This window comes from Athene cunicularia (assembly GCF_003259725.1).
Source record: "Athene cunicularia isolate RWA chromosome 8 unlocalized genomic scaffold, athCun1 chr8_part1, whole genome shotgun sequence".
In the NCBI taxonomy this organism is placed as follows: Eukaryota; Metazoa; Chordata; class Aves; order Strigiformes; family Strigidae; genus Athene; species Athene cunicularia.
The window spans coordinates 8,106,707-8,121,903 of NW_020799109.1; the positions used below are offsets into that span (position 1 = coordinate 8,106,707).

Consider the following 15,197-nt stretch of genomic DNA (forward strand, 5'->3'; position numbering starts at 1 on the left):
AAGGGGAGGAAAAAGTATGAGGCATCAGTTACACAGAAGAAAACACGAGTAGCTTTTCTTTTGAAACTATTTAACAGATGTAATTCTTTCTGCCGTTATCTCTATAAGTAAGCGTGGATCTAGATGTTTGTACATCAGCCTGAAAGGGAACACTAAACTGCAGGTAAAGAAGCCAGGTGCAAAGGGGTAGAGTGTATGTCAACATTGAAGATGTCTGAAAGCAGCATGTAGGAGTTAGATTTGTTCTGCTTTTCTAGTTCTGTAACTGTGGGATCTGTTGAGAGTTCTCTCAGACTTATTCTAAAGTATTCCCCCACTCCCCCGCAATGTGAGATACCTGCACAGCAGAAGTTAGCATCTGTGATCTGTGTGGCTGTAGACTGAGAGTCTCACAGTACGGTGAAAATGAGCAGAGCATTCTGGATTTGTCATTTCTAATACTCATCAACTGTGTCTTTGTACTATGAAAGTACAGAAACCAATAACCTAGATGAATCATAAGTGTCTGGGGGGAGCGTGTGCACGCACGTATGTTTGTGTGGGATGCTCCTTCAGTTTGTTTTCTTTTCCTTTTATTTTGGCAAAGAATTCCAAGTTTATATTAAGAGGCTGGGCTTCAAAACTCTATCTGAATAGAGGAAATGAAAGAGTGGATAAAAATGGAGAGAAAATAGTAGCCTGGAGTGAAATGTGTGACTAACTGTGTCTGAGGCCTCTGGATACTAAAATTACAGAAGGAAATAAATTACACGTTGACTGCATGTTTTTCTTCCACTCTTAGAGCAATAGAAACTGGGATGTCTTCTATATAAAGTAACAGTGAACTTAACCATAACCAAACACGGGAAACTGTTATTTTAGTTCTTAAAAGACTCTTATCTTGCTGCACAATAGAGCATAGCATTTACGTTCACAGTACTGCCACTGTGTGGCTTCCCCTGAAATTCCGCAGGTGAGGAAAGCCATTCTCCACCAAACCATCAAGACACTCCGAAGCAGCGTGTACGTGTGGGAAGCAGAGTGATGGCAGTGAAAATTGCATGGCTGCATTTCAAAAGGGTTACTCTTTTATTTGTTTTAGTTTGCCTTTCTTGAAGGAGGGATTTCATGCTTATAAAGTTTCATGCTTGTAAAGTTTCTGTCCTCCGAATATATGTTGTCAGCACAACCTAGCATTTCAATACCTTAATATTTACAGTTGAAACTGAAGGTTTTTGCTCTGTTTCAAAAGGTGATACACAATTTTAGGTTCAAATGAAAGTTGTTACTCGAGTTTCTCTTTAAGGTTTTTGGTTCTTTGAAAGTACAGTGCAATGAAATAAAGATATATCTGCTGACAATCTTCTGCTAGCATAAATAAAGGCTGTTTATAGCTTTAACTTAACGTATAATTAATAAAAGCTATTTCTCTTGAAGCCACCAGAAAATATGGATTAAGGTTTAGAAAACCTTCTGGTAAGTGAAGCTGATATACTTTATAGCAGATGCACAAGTGGTGTATATATTCACAGGCAGCATTTACATGTATCACTAATACATTCTGCCTGACAGCATGAGCCATGTGCATGGGAAGTTAATGGTCACTAATGCCTCAATAAAAGCTATTTATCAGAATATAATTTTTAAGATTCACCTTTAAGAACAAATATTTGATATTTTGAGTTCTCCTTTCAAACTGCACTTCTGTATTTCTTATTCAAGCAATTTTGGTTTGTGTGCCTAATTGTAAAAAGTTTAAAAGGTCCCAAAACTCTGACACTTAATAACACCATACAGTTACTGAAGTCAAGCTTAAAAAAAAAAAAAATCTACTTTAGGTCAATTTTATTAAAATATAATATCTTTTTACTGTAGTAGTGGTGAATGAGACTCTAGAAGTTGAAGTTACTGAACAGTACTAATTTTTTTACCTCTGCTTTCAGCAAAGGTGTGCTGGCTATACTCCATCTTAGTTTTAAAGTAAACAGCTGTGGTTTTTAAATGGTGGTCAATTAGTAATTTTTTATTTTTAATATATAAAACTGCGTAATGGTGAAACACGTGTGTCTTAATTTTTGTGGCATATCTTAATGTGACTGTGTAGGCCAGAGTCAGAAAATCTGCAAACTAATACTGACTTCTGCATCTTTGACGTTGTTTGACCTCTATTCTCTTCCTCCTATTTTATGTTGTGTTTCCTTGAGCGTGAGATACGAACTTCAGAAAACAGTGCCTTGAGAACAAGTACATTATATTACAGGCATGAAAATTCAGCAGTACCCAGAAGTTGTGTTTTCAGTTGCACCATAATAATAAGCTAATTGTGAAGTTTTTAACTGAAAGGAGGAAGCTATTGTTATTCGGTGAAGAAAATTTCCATAAGAAATAAAGGAAGGAGAAAAATGACCGCTGCTTCAAAGGATGGTCCCACACTTAGATTGCACAACAGGGCTTCCCAGCCAAATAGCTGATAGCTGCCTAGGACATGTATACAGATTAAAGCAATCGCCTTTGGTGGATAAAATGAGAGTCAGCTGTGTTAGGAGGAGGGCTTTAGAAGTAACTAATGAGACCTTGACAGGTTTTGAAGACTTAGGGTAATTCTGCTTGGGTTTTTCTGGGGCACAGAGTGTGAGAAGGCTGATTTCAAGAATTCAGCCAGCTCAGCCAAGGTGGTTATAATGTTTTGTTGTTTTCTGCTCAGAGTCCCATTCCAAGATAGATATATAACACTTAACTTGTGTTTATTATCACATTTTACAGGAGGAAAGATAAAGGCAAAGGAGCATAGATTTTTTTTTTTATTTTTTTTTTTCAAGGTCACTTTAAGGATCAGCTTTGGAGGAAACTCAGAGTTTTTTCATTTTGTTTGCTTCTCAGTTCAGTGATCTGAAAGCAATAAAAATCTACTACCAAGTTTACTACATTATACTGTTATATTATTACATTAAAATTTCACCCGATACATAGCCTGGCTGTAAGCAGTTTCAACTTGGGTATTGCTATTTACTTATTTTGATTTTTTTTATTATTTTTTATTTTTTTTTATTTTCCCCCAGAGATTTCTATTTTAAACTCCTAGAGAAAGCTTGAAAGCTTCCAGGCCTTCTGAGCACAAAAATTTGTTTGCTTTGTTTTAGAAGCATATTACTGCTCCTATCAGGACTTAGCACACCTTTTTAGTTATAAAGGAATACTTATATTCGCTTATTCTAATGTGAGAGATAGAATTTGCCTCTCATAATATTTATATAGAATTTATCTGCTGCTAGATTACTGAAAAAAATCACGCTTCTATCACCTCAGAATATTTACATGATTTTTTTTTTTTTCTGTCTTTTAAAGCTGTCTAAAAATATACCCAGACGCTCCAAACAAAGCAACAAAAAGGCTTCCCATAAGCTCCAGGACAATTAGACTCGGTGCTTCCTTCTAAATAAACCATGTGCTAGGTTGGTAGATCTCACAAGAGACAGCCTCTTTAGACCCATTGTTTGCAGTTTTCTGCTATAGACCTTCTGCACAGGTTTGGAAGCTTGTCCCAGCTCTAGCTGCCTGGAAAACCTGCACATAATGTTAGATTTAGCTTTCAGAAGTTTTCCAACTAAGTTTAAACTACTGAAATGAAGGTTCATAACACAAAGGTTGTCATACCCTTTGTTGAAATGGTGCCTTTATAATGTGGCATATTAAATATTTAACATAGTTTGCAGCAGATAAAAAGCAATTTTGTTTAATTTTTCCTAAATATTAATGCTATCATGCACCTTAATCCTTTCATTATAATAAAAATTTGTTCAAGCTCATTCTTATTAAACATTTTCTAATTTATAAGGATATGGATGTTTTGCTTCTGATCCTAATAAGTAATAAGGCCAAAATGCCATTGTAAAGAAAAAGGGTGAGAGCTGGGAGGGAGACTTCACTGCTATGTAGGGAAGAATTACAGGCTAGAAAAATAACTTTATATTTTTACCCAAGGACACCAAAGACAATGCCTATTTCCCAAGTAACCCAGCTCAAAGTTTTGGGTCAGTTGTCAAGGAATGAAATGAAATACCTGCAAAACACTCAGTGAAATGACCTGGAAAATAATTTATAAAGAGGTTGCTATTCATTTCTGAGTGAAGACCATTCTTCCATCTGTATCTCTGAACTGAAGAAAAAAAAAAAAAAATAAAAATCCTGGGTTGGAATCAGTTTCAAATCAACTTTTCTCTGCATCCTAGAACAAAAATGTAGTTTGTAATTATTTGTAATGCTAATTAAAGATGTGTTCCTCCAAACACTGTCAGTAGGGTTACAGGAGGTAATACACTCTTGATGCAATAGAAATGTTTCCCATAACCCATCAGCATCAAAATATGCTGTACTCATGAATAATAACAATGAAAAAGAAACAACTTTAAGACAGTATTGTTTAGAATTTGATTATATTTGGGCAATATTATATTCAGTCCATGCATATTGATGTGGCTTCACTAACTGCAGTAAAACTACAGCTGGTGATGGGTGGGTGTGGTCCATTTTTGTACTGGGCCTAATGTCTCTCTGGTTTGTGTTAGAAATTCTTGGTTTATTCTTCTTTTCCTCCTTTAATCTAATTCTAATTTACACACCCACAATAAAGGAAATTCACACCTTTGCTTTAAAACTATATTTTTATTATTATGCAGCTTTTCTTTCCTTATGGAATGACTGTTTTTAATTTCCAATGTCCACAGCCCTTCAGTTGCAAAGAAAAAATATTGCTCATTTGCTTGTGTGCAAAGAACTGTATTGCACTTGTGGTAGATGCACTTTTCAGAAAGCAAAATAGTTTCTTTTAAATATTAAGCTGATTAAACCAGTCTTTGCATAATTCTTAGGCCTGCTGAATCCCGTGTTAGCTGACTTTCTGAGCCAATATAACTCATGCCCAGAATAATTATATAGATATTTCTGTTGAGAAAGGAAGGGAAGAACTTGCAGTTTAAAGAACTGAGTATATTAGCTGTGGGGATTGTGAATACAATAGGTCAGTACTTGTTTTTGTGTCAGTAAATATGGAGGAACCTTTGGAATTAGCTGGAGTTTAGATGTACATCACTGTGCGATCGGCTACTTACCTCTACTTCATTATATTATAGGATATTGTGGTCTCAATCCGGTGAAGTGGTTGCTTAATCTTGAAAATAGGAGTAGTTTACTGAGGTCCAAGTTGAGCACAAATTTAATTGCCTTGCTGGATATAGGTTTCTCCTTTTAAATGCCAGCAAAGCCCAGATAGTAATCAACTGTATATTCTACTTGCTCTTAATCCAAATAATTGTATCCCAAATATCCCCTGGCTAGATGAGATCAGCACCTGTGTGAAGAACAGTTAGCTGAAGCCAATCTAAAGGCAGGTAGAGATGGGATTGTAGGTAAAGCCAAACGCTCCGAGAATGGGAAATCACTTTTATTTTAGAAAATGTTTCTGGATGGTGTGCTGCTTCTGGAAAATCCTGAGAGCATGTGAAAAACTCGATTCGCTCTCTTCCTTCTCTGAACAACTAGGAGCCTGTACTCTCTGTTCTGATTGCATACCTGCCAAGGGAGGTTTTTCGTACACCTGCAGCTTCTCTTTGGTTGTACCAACTACTGAAGATACTGTTGTGCTCCTTTCCTTGTGTTCTCAGAAAATACAGGGAAATTCTACTTTTAATCTTGCAGGCCAAACAGTAGTGATATTAGTCTTTAAAGATGCCGTGTGTCTTTCACAATTGTCAAAGTGACAGTTCTTGAATATGTGGTCATACCTAGCAAAGCTCAAGCTGATAGAAAACAGTTTCTCAGAAGGTTTGGTGGTTTTAATCTTCTACCGGAATAGATTAGAAAAGTGAGGAATCTTACTGTTCTCCATAACAAAATGGAGAACTTCCGTCGGCAAGTGTGATGAAAACCGGTAAAAACTGAGAGGGGAGAAAGAGCAGAAAGTATAGAGAAGATATTTTAATAGTAGGAGAAAAAAAGAAACTATCCTAACAAATCATGAGTCCTAACAGAAGCATGATGCAAACCAGGACCACCTGCATTTGAAATTGCATATTTATTCTATAGGATCCATAGCAGTGTCATGATGGATAGCCGGATTCTCTCTGAAATCAAGAGGGAGATTGTCTTTTTCATAGTTCTGAATAAAAGAACAATTGCAATGTCCTTCATTTAAGTGGAGAATACAAAGAACCGCTTGCAATACTTACAGATGAGGTTTATGAAGGTAATTAACTAGTGTCAGAGATACCAAGGAATTCCTTGCTTGTGCCTGTGACTTCAAAAAATATATTAACAAACTGATTTAGTGAAACAACCCCAGAAATCCTATGCTGGATTTCTTTCATATTGTAAGTACTTGAAGTAAAAATTATCAGCAATAAGATATATTACCCTGAATAGTCTTGCAAGGGAAGTGGTAGATGTCTCACCCCTTTGGTGGAGGGTTTCATGAAACACTGGAGAGTGGGATGTAAGGAGGAATCCTACAAGGACAATGAGATGGACTCCCACAGCTTTAATCTTTGTCTGCATGTAATTTCTCTCCAGCCATTTAGCTTTACACTGATGTGAATATAGGAGGTTTTCATCGTAGTCTGGACCTCTGTGCAGCAAAATGTATATACCTTGAAAGATGCTACTAAGGACTTTAGGAAGATTATGCATTTGTTTAAGGTCATACACTAGATATTGCCTAAGTGCTTTGCTAGATCAGTGACAAAGCTGTGTACTTTTTGTCTGTAAGTGTAGGCATGATTAGCCATGATAATCAGCTTACTTTTTAGTCAAATTAAAAGGGGATGACTTCAAGTAAAAGCTGCAAATGGTCATGTGGGCTGTGCCTGAAGAAGTCTTCTGCCATTTCATATTGACAAAGCTCAATCTATAGCTTGCTGAAATCAGTGGATGTTTTAGCCAACATTTCATTGAGCCTAAAAGTCTCCAAATAAGGGCCACAATATGTGTAATTGGTTTTGCAGTGCTTATAATGTTCTAGAATATTTTTAAACAAAAAGGGAAGAACCATGTTTTGTGTACCCCACAGCAATGACAGACAAGAGAACAGAAATAAAACCTCTTAATAAAATCACAAAACTGAAGATTTTAATCTAAAAGTGAAATTATTTTTTTTATGGCCTAATGAAATAATGATGATATATTCTGCTTTTTAGCATTAATAGATGGACCTCCATACAAGAGATTGAATCTTGTACATCTCAGTGGCTTCCCAACAGTCAGAATGTACCTGGCAAGCTTAAAAGAGAAAAATGGTAGTAAAGGGGAATAAATAAGTTGACATTAATGTTACATGTCCGGATGCTAACTTGACTGAAAGTAGGTATGGAAATTTAGGCCTAAAATACCTCTCAGTATTGTTAGAGAAAGATTTTTTTAAAAAAAAATGCTTTTCAGATTAAAAAGGTTCTTTAAGTTCATGAAGATTGACAAAAGTATGACTGTGCTCTGCATGTAATGGAACTGTTAATTTCAGAAATCTTTGAATAGTATGGTGGAATGTGTCTTATGCATGCCTTTCTTCACAAATATCAAGTTTAAAGTTTTTTTGAACCTAAAACAATTCCTTGAGTCCCAGGAAAACAGGTAGTCACAAACCCACAGCTCTGTACGTGAAAAATATCGAAGTTCTATTTTAAGTATTACTTGGCATATCGAAACTTCGCACTGGTAATTGCATTGTCAATCATGTAGTATCCCATCGCTAAAGAAATAATAGGTTAAAAACTAGACATTCTTTTTTTTTTTTTTTTCCCCCCAATGGATACAAAATTGAGTTTTATAATGAGAAAATAATACAAATTATTCCCTTCAAGAATTAAATTGTATATTGCACAACAAAATTACAATAAACTACAGTTAAGTCTTAAATTCTGTTTGAAATATCTGCATTTTCCAGCTTCTTACAGTCTTCTTTAAGCATTTTGGGCTATGCTAGTGCCCAATGCATATAACTTGAGACCTGCAGAAGGATTATAGTTGATGCAAGCTGATGTACTGTTGATGATGTCAGTTTGCAAGCTGTTTAATGTTAAAAGTTCTATTGAGACTGTCAGTAGAAAGTCTATGAATAATTTCAAAGACCCTCCCGAGTTTATCTGTTCTCTTTCTTCCAGCATGCTGTAATGAAACTAGCAGACTTGTGGTCGCTGCTTGGCTAGTGGAATAGTGACTTGGAAGCAGTTTCACCACAGCTGTGTAAGACTGAGAGAGATGCTTCTCTTTCACTGCTGGAACAATTACCACTCGTTCTTAGTAGTAGTGCGACTCATATTTCAACCGACAGTGGTGGAAAAAAATGTTCTGCGTATATGGGTGCATGTGTCACGGTCTCCAGATTTTGATCTCATTGAAGAAATCCAGCTCTTCTTCCTGGGGCCTGGATGACTTGCATAGTTGCTACACCCTGCAGGGTGTATTTCGGTGTGCTTCTATGTATGTATGTGTGCTGTTTTAAAAAATCTGCTGATCCTTTGTGGAGAATGGAAAAGACTATAATAATACATTAACTATCTGTATGTATAACCTTTCTAGTACTAAGAGTATACATGGAACTGGGAGTTTCTGCTTTACTCAAACATCATTTGGTTGGAGGGCTTCTTTCCTATTTCAGATTGAATGGCGTTTCTTTGCAGAAAGATTCTGTGATGGCAATGGTCAGCCCAGACTACTAGCATTGTTTTATGGAAGTTCTGATATACCAGTTGATCTCCTAAAATATCTGCCAGTATCTTGCAAAAATCCTTACGCTTTTAATAATTGTGTCTCATCTAAGCTCAAGATAGACGATAGGTTTGTTCTAGTCTTGATGGGAGTCTAGCAAGAAACAAGTGTGGTGGTTAGGATTCAGTATTTTCCATAAGCACCCATTGCTTATCTGATGTTCAAATCTGTTTGTGTTTTGTGATGCGAGTAGTCCCCTATCCCCACCTCCCTGTCGTTGTCACCCCTCACCCCTTCTGGGATAAGGAATGATGTCTAGCAAAGATTATTATTGTAAAGAGTTCTTTGTGAAGTCACTCAGCTTGTGGGGAAATGTCTCGGTGAATAAAAGACTTTAAATAAGAAAAAAGTGGAAAGCATGAATGGGCAAATATTTTTGCAAGCTTTTTTGGGGGGCTATTAGGTAATACTTCAGTAACGAAGTAAACAGAAAACTAGTTCTCAGTGTGCAAAATTCCTGTTGGCTTAAGGGAGTTAGGTCTGCATGCATAAAATAAGCATTTTAAATAGCTTAGTAGGAGCAATATTCACTATTGAGGTGGACTGTTTCCTCTTTAGTAAAAGGGTGGTGCAGTAAAAGGTGATCTACCAATCTAATCTTTACTTCTGGTACATACTATGGTACCATGGCAACATCAGAATTAGACACAGAAAATGGGGCAAGCAGCCCGGTAGAACATAATGAAGAGTACACAAACAATGTGTTACAGGGAATCTACAGAAGAAATTATTAGCAAGCAAATATAGTAGGGTTCTGAGGAGAAAATCGGAACATTGTAGAGCTCTTCTGGGAGCAGCTTGAGTATGGGATTTGTCAGTAAGAAATACAGACGTTGTTGGAAGAAAGAATGTATTACCTGGGTTGGTAAGAGGAGTGAGAACATTAAGCTCTGCTACTGCAAAAAGTGACACTTCTAGGTTGGGTAGAGTTAGAGACCACTTAGCTTTTGGAATCCATGAAGGCTGCAATTTCTTCTAGGTATAGAGAAACAGTAATTCACTACTGTGCCTGTATGTTCAATCAGGAGTGTCCTAATTAGGTCCTTTCAGTTATTTTTGTGTGTCTGTCTGAAAGGAGAGTATAGGTTTCTGTGTTTAGGGTAATCAGCTGTCCAGATTTACTCTGCAGTCCTAACAGAAAATAGAGGCAGTTACTCACTGCATTGTTTGCGCTGCAGAAGTGCATAGGTACCTTGCTTTCGACAAACTGCAATTATGATGGATAAAACTACAATATTGTGAATATATGGTTCCAAATCAAAACCATCTGATGACCATGGTGTATCAGATCAATATTAATGCTTGAGAGTTCACCAGCCACAGATTATAAACCTATTATAGGAAATGAGATTAATGCAAAATCATAGGCATGATTGCATATGAGACATTAAATAATGTAGATCACAGCAGACTGTTGTATTTTCAATTTTGACTGCTTTTGTTTTTCACAGGAGATGTTTCCTGTCTTGTTTCAAAAGGTTTGTGTACACATTGCAAATTTACTACAACAATGTTGTTGATTTTTTTGTTCCCCAGCTGTTATGGGTAACATGGGCATCTTTGTGCCACCTGTGCAGCCAGAGGTCCTTACTTCAGCTGATTGCAGATTACAGGTTTGGATGTTATCAAATTAACCTTATGAACTGCTTTGGTTATTCTCAAATCAACCTTACGACCTGCATGTCAAAACTGTTGCAGCTGAATGTGTACAAGCATGTGAGGATTAAGGTGTTGGGAATGCTATCCTACCATTTAATCTCAAAAACAGCCTGGAAGATGTTGCTTATGAAATTGATTGATCCCTCCAGTGTGAGGAAATGATAAGGTTGTGAGACACAGACAGAAAAAAAAAAAAAAAAAAAAAATTTTGTAGTTTTGTGCATGACAGATACGTCAGGCTTAATGCTCACTCTTACACTGTGATGATTGTATTGCTGGTATGACAGCACTCCCAATGCAAGCCCGGATTTGGTTCCGCAGTTGATAATCTCATTATCAATTATTGTGATCTTTGCCTCGGTCTTCTCTGACAAGGCTCCCTCAGCTTCTAGAAGCTGTTTAGAGACGAGGTTCAAGGACAGTTACCAGTGATGGATAGAGATTGAGATAGGGATTACCTGTGGGAAACTGACCCGTTATGGGAGCAGATGGACAGTATCCAAAGTGCTGAGAGTGCTGGCTGATGTCCTACAGAGGCCGCTTTCTTTAGCCTTTGAAAGATCATGAAAACAGGGGGAGGTTCTTGATGGCTGGAGAAAGACAAATGCTGTACCCATCTTCAGAAATAGTCACAAGGTCTACATGGGGAAGCACAAGCCAGCTGACCTTGCTTTGGACCCTGGGAAAATCATGAGGCAGGTTCTCCTGAAAGATATTTCTAGGCATGTGAAGGGAAAGATGTTTGGATGCTTAACCAACCTGATTGCTTGTTAAGATAACATAAAGGGATTTGTGGATGACAGTGAAGGTGGTTATTTACCTCAGCTTTAACAAGGCTTTTCTTATGGTCTTTGAGAATATTTTTGTAAGTTAGGATGCTTTGATCTGAGTGCATGGACAGTTAGACCATCTCAGATATCAACTCAGATATCTGAATGTAGAACAGAGACTCTAAATATATCTAGGGGGATTCAGTTAATAGTCTCCAGAGAATGATTCAAAGTTCTTCAGAATGTTTTCAAGCGATAGTCAGCCACTCTTTGCAAGGCTGCAAAGCATGAACAGTGCTTGACTTTTATTTATTAGAAAGGCCGTACAATTTCATTTTTACACATAGTACTCAAGCCAACAGAAGATAAAAAGAGTATGCATTAAAGCTACAGTAATTGGCTTTGTTTAATAGTAACATTAAAGCTCCTGGTTATTATCCCTTTATTAATAAGTAATTACTTTTTTTTGTTGTTCATTTATGTTAATACCCACTATATGTTAGGAGATCATCGAACACTGAAAATGACAGTCTCTGTTCATGAAGAAATTCAGAGCTATGGTTGAGGCTCTACTATGCTCCTTTTGTTATTCTCAACAGCATATTTTTCAATATATTAGTATTGCACTATAAGAATAATTAGGTATTAAAATACTATGCAATATATTACTATTAAAGATTGAGGCAAACTTTAGATTCTTAATGTGTGCTTGGGTGGTGACCTTTTGCCCTCATTATATAGACTCCTAAGCCTTCCCAAGGTTTCTTTCTCAGTCTCGCTGGGGAATTGTGTGGTTAAACATAGCCCAGAAAGTCAGAAAATTGTTCTGTTTGCAGTAGTGAGAGTGTATGGATGTATATTAGTAAAAAAACCCCCCACGAACGCTTTTTGTTATTGCTTTGCTTTTAATTGACTTTGTTGATAGGTGACGGGGCTATGAACGGGGAGGTCCAGAGGGCTAGAGAAGGAAGCCGCCTTCAAAGCTGGAGTGTGTGCTCTTCTCCTTAAGGAAGCGGGCAACTGGGAAGGTACCAGGCGCTGTTGTCTGCCCAGATTTCCTCCCTCCCTATAGAACACCTGACTGAACATGCAGAGATGTGCTTTGTGCCACATCAGTCTGCTGCAAACAGTTGCTTCTGATAAACTGCGTTGCATGGGGATAAGGATCAAGTCAGTCAAGTACCAAAACAATTTCTTTCTTGCCTTTTCTTGGAATGTATGGGTGCAGTGCATCGTTAAATGGCAGCTGTGCAGTTCACAGTCCTCTCTTGTCTAAAGCCAACATACCAGCACGCTTACAGTAACCCTCTAGAGTGCACGGAAATTTTGTAAGGGCTTAGAAGCAATACAGTCTTAGGGGCTTTTGTTTTGGATGTGGGAATTTGTAAACTTGAGTTTAATTCTTTTCTGTTTTTCTTCATACTTATCAGAGCACTGTTGATGAGGAAAAAAAAAATTGTAATGACTTCACTGTGTTAAATAGTGATGTATTTTTGCCTTACAAGTAGTTGCACTTGAGAAGCAGAGGTTATAATAATTAGCAGAATTTGACCTGACTTAATACTTCCAGGGGAGTTGCACTAAAAGCAGCTTCGTATAAATGAAGACCCGTCGATCTAATTAGAAAATAACTGCTTGGTAACTGATTTCACTGCTAGATGAATAAAAAAAATCTGATTTGCTGGACTTGGAAAAAAAAAAAAATATCTTGGTGAATATTGTATTCTTTTGCCTTAAAAGGCAAAAGGAGGGGAATAAAACTGAGAAGAGCAGGCAGTGATTTAAAGGCTTTAAAGTCCAGAAGAGATTACGCTGGAACCATACTGAAGTGTGTGTTTGTGTACGTGCCATGTCACAGACGGAGGAGCTGATGAACCTACTCCTGCCCACTTCAGGGACTGCTTCAGCCACTGCCAGGGTTCTCCCCAGCCCTGGGGCTGTCAGTCATTCAAGCCACCAAACTGCTCACTCTGCTTGTGGTTCACAGCTGCTCGGCGCTGCGTGTGGAATCGGCACCTGACAAGTGCAAACATCCAGGCTCAGATGGCAGTGCCTGGGGATAGTATGGGAGATTGTATTCTCATTATGTAAAACTCGTATTTCTTTTTGCACGTACCCAACATTGTTTCTTACCTTTCTGTCACTTTGTTTTTTTGACTGTATTCATCATGTTGTTACAGATTTTGGTCTAGTGTGTATTGTTTGTGTATGGGGTTAAGTTTGGATGTATTTTGAGGCAATTCAGCATGAAAGATCCAGCATAAATATAGAAATTAAAATGAAAAGCAGCATGAATATAAGATGTTACAATATTATAAACGAATTATGTTGAAATAGACCAAGAGAAAAGGTGTGATACAGCCAAAGCATATAGTATCAATGAAAATGCAGTCCCTACCTCTGCATTTACAGCTGTTGCAATTAGATTTTTTTTCTTTTTCCTTTTTTAAATTGCATTAGCAATTCCAGATAGCCACTTAGTCTCCACAAGAAAGGCCCTTGACATTAAGTGTACTGAAAGGTCATTGAACAGTCATAGCTTTCTTTTAATTTTAAATGCATTTATCCAAGAAAACTAAACACTGATGCAGTATCTGCTTTTCAAAGGGACTCTGTCTTCTAGCTGAGCTGACTGAGGTTTACAGAGGTCAACTGAAATACCTAAGGTCACCCAGAGTGTCAGAGTAAGGGGTAGGTATCTGGAAAACATACTAAAAGAAACCTACTTTTTTTTTCCAGAAATTACAGGATTCTCCTTTAAGCTTCCAGGTAAACACCAATCTTGTTGAAAAAAATACAGGAATGTTAAAGATGGTGACTCCTGCTGTGTTGATTACTATTGATACTGTGAATTATTTGTAGAGGATTCTAAAAATTCCTGTCCAGAAAAATGAGCAAGTTATATATTGCAAAAGCAACCAATACTGTTAAGGTAGAAGACCCTCAGATAGTTTACTGCATTGTTGCTACACACTGTTTTTTTCAAATCTGTTTCTTAATACTTTTTCAGTGATTGACTTCAGTTAAATTACACTGTCTAAACTAGCTGATGAGCACACTTATAAAATCATAGCTATTTTAGGAATGAAAGATCCTTTACCCCGTCATTCAGCAGTGAAGTAGTATGCAGTGATGGCTATGATTAGCAGAATACATGCATTCTCACAAGGGAAAAATGTTATGCTGAGGATGAGGTAAAATTTTACCTTTGGGAATCTGTACAAAAACGTTTGCAATGTTGTAGTGATATCTGTCATGGTTTTTAACCCTCTGACTGAAAAATTTTGTAAAGTTTCACCCAATTCAGCAAATATTACCATAACTACAATGAAGAAAATACAAGTGATTGTTTTAGGTGAGTGTTTTGTAGAATTTCTGCTGAGGAACTGCATAGTTTGTATAGTACATTTGTGGTAAAGAATTTTGAATAATTGCTATGGATTAAAAGTAATTAATGGGTGATGACTTTAATTGTGCAGTCTGTACATGCCTCAATCTCCCATTGACTTCCATTGACGTGGAAGTCTGCATTGTGCAAGGAATGCAAGTTATAAAACTTAGCATTAAAAAAAAACCCCACAAAAAACAAGCGATCTTAAGGATTAACAAATGATTGTAAAGATTGCCAAAGGTTAAAGCAAGGACCTATCTTCCAAGTAGTACAGTTGAAAGATTGCATGACTATCTTTCACCTTCATTGCTGACAAAAAAAAAAAGCATTGCTACACTCTGATAGCAAAATAAGAATGCATAGAGGGTGTCTTTATAAGGTCATATGGAAAGAGAAATCATGAAGAGGAATACATGTGAAGTACTGGTATGCCTCTTACAGCTTACCAAAGAATGATCAAAGGAAATGTGACCTTTTCTGAAGGTGACTTATGCATTCATTGCTGGCTTTAACTTATTCTGCCAATTTTCTGATGATTCATTTGCCATTATATCCCAAAAAGACTTAATTTGTCAGAGAAAATAGAATGGCTACTAGAAAACTTGTGATTCTTTTATTTCTTTCTCTCCCCCCCCCCCCCCCCC

At 37.0% G+C, this 15,197-nt stretch overlaps 1 protein-coding gene across 10 annotated transcripts in view; it reads left to right on the top strand.

Moving 5' to 3' along the window:
• LOC113482589 (cytosolic carboxypeptidase 6-like) overlaps positions 1 to 15,197 on the top strand; it is a 969,074-nt gene that overhangs the window by 256,256 nt on the left and 697,621 nt on the right. The window lies entirely within an intron of this gene.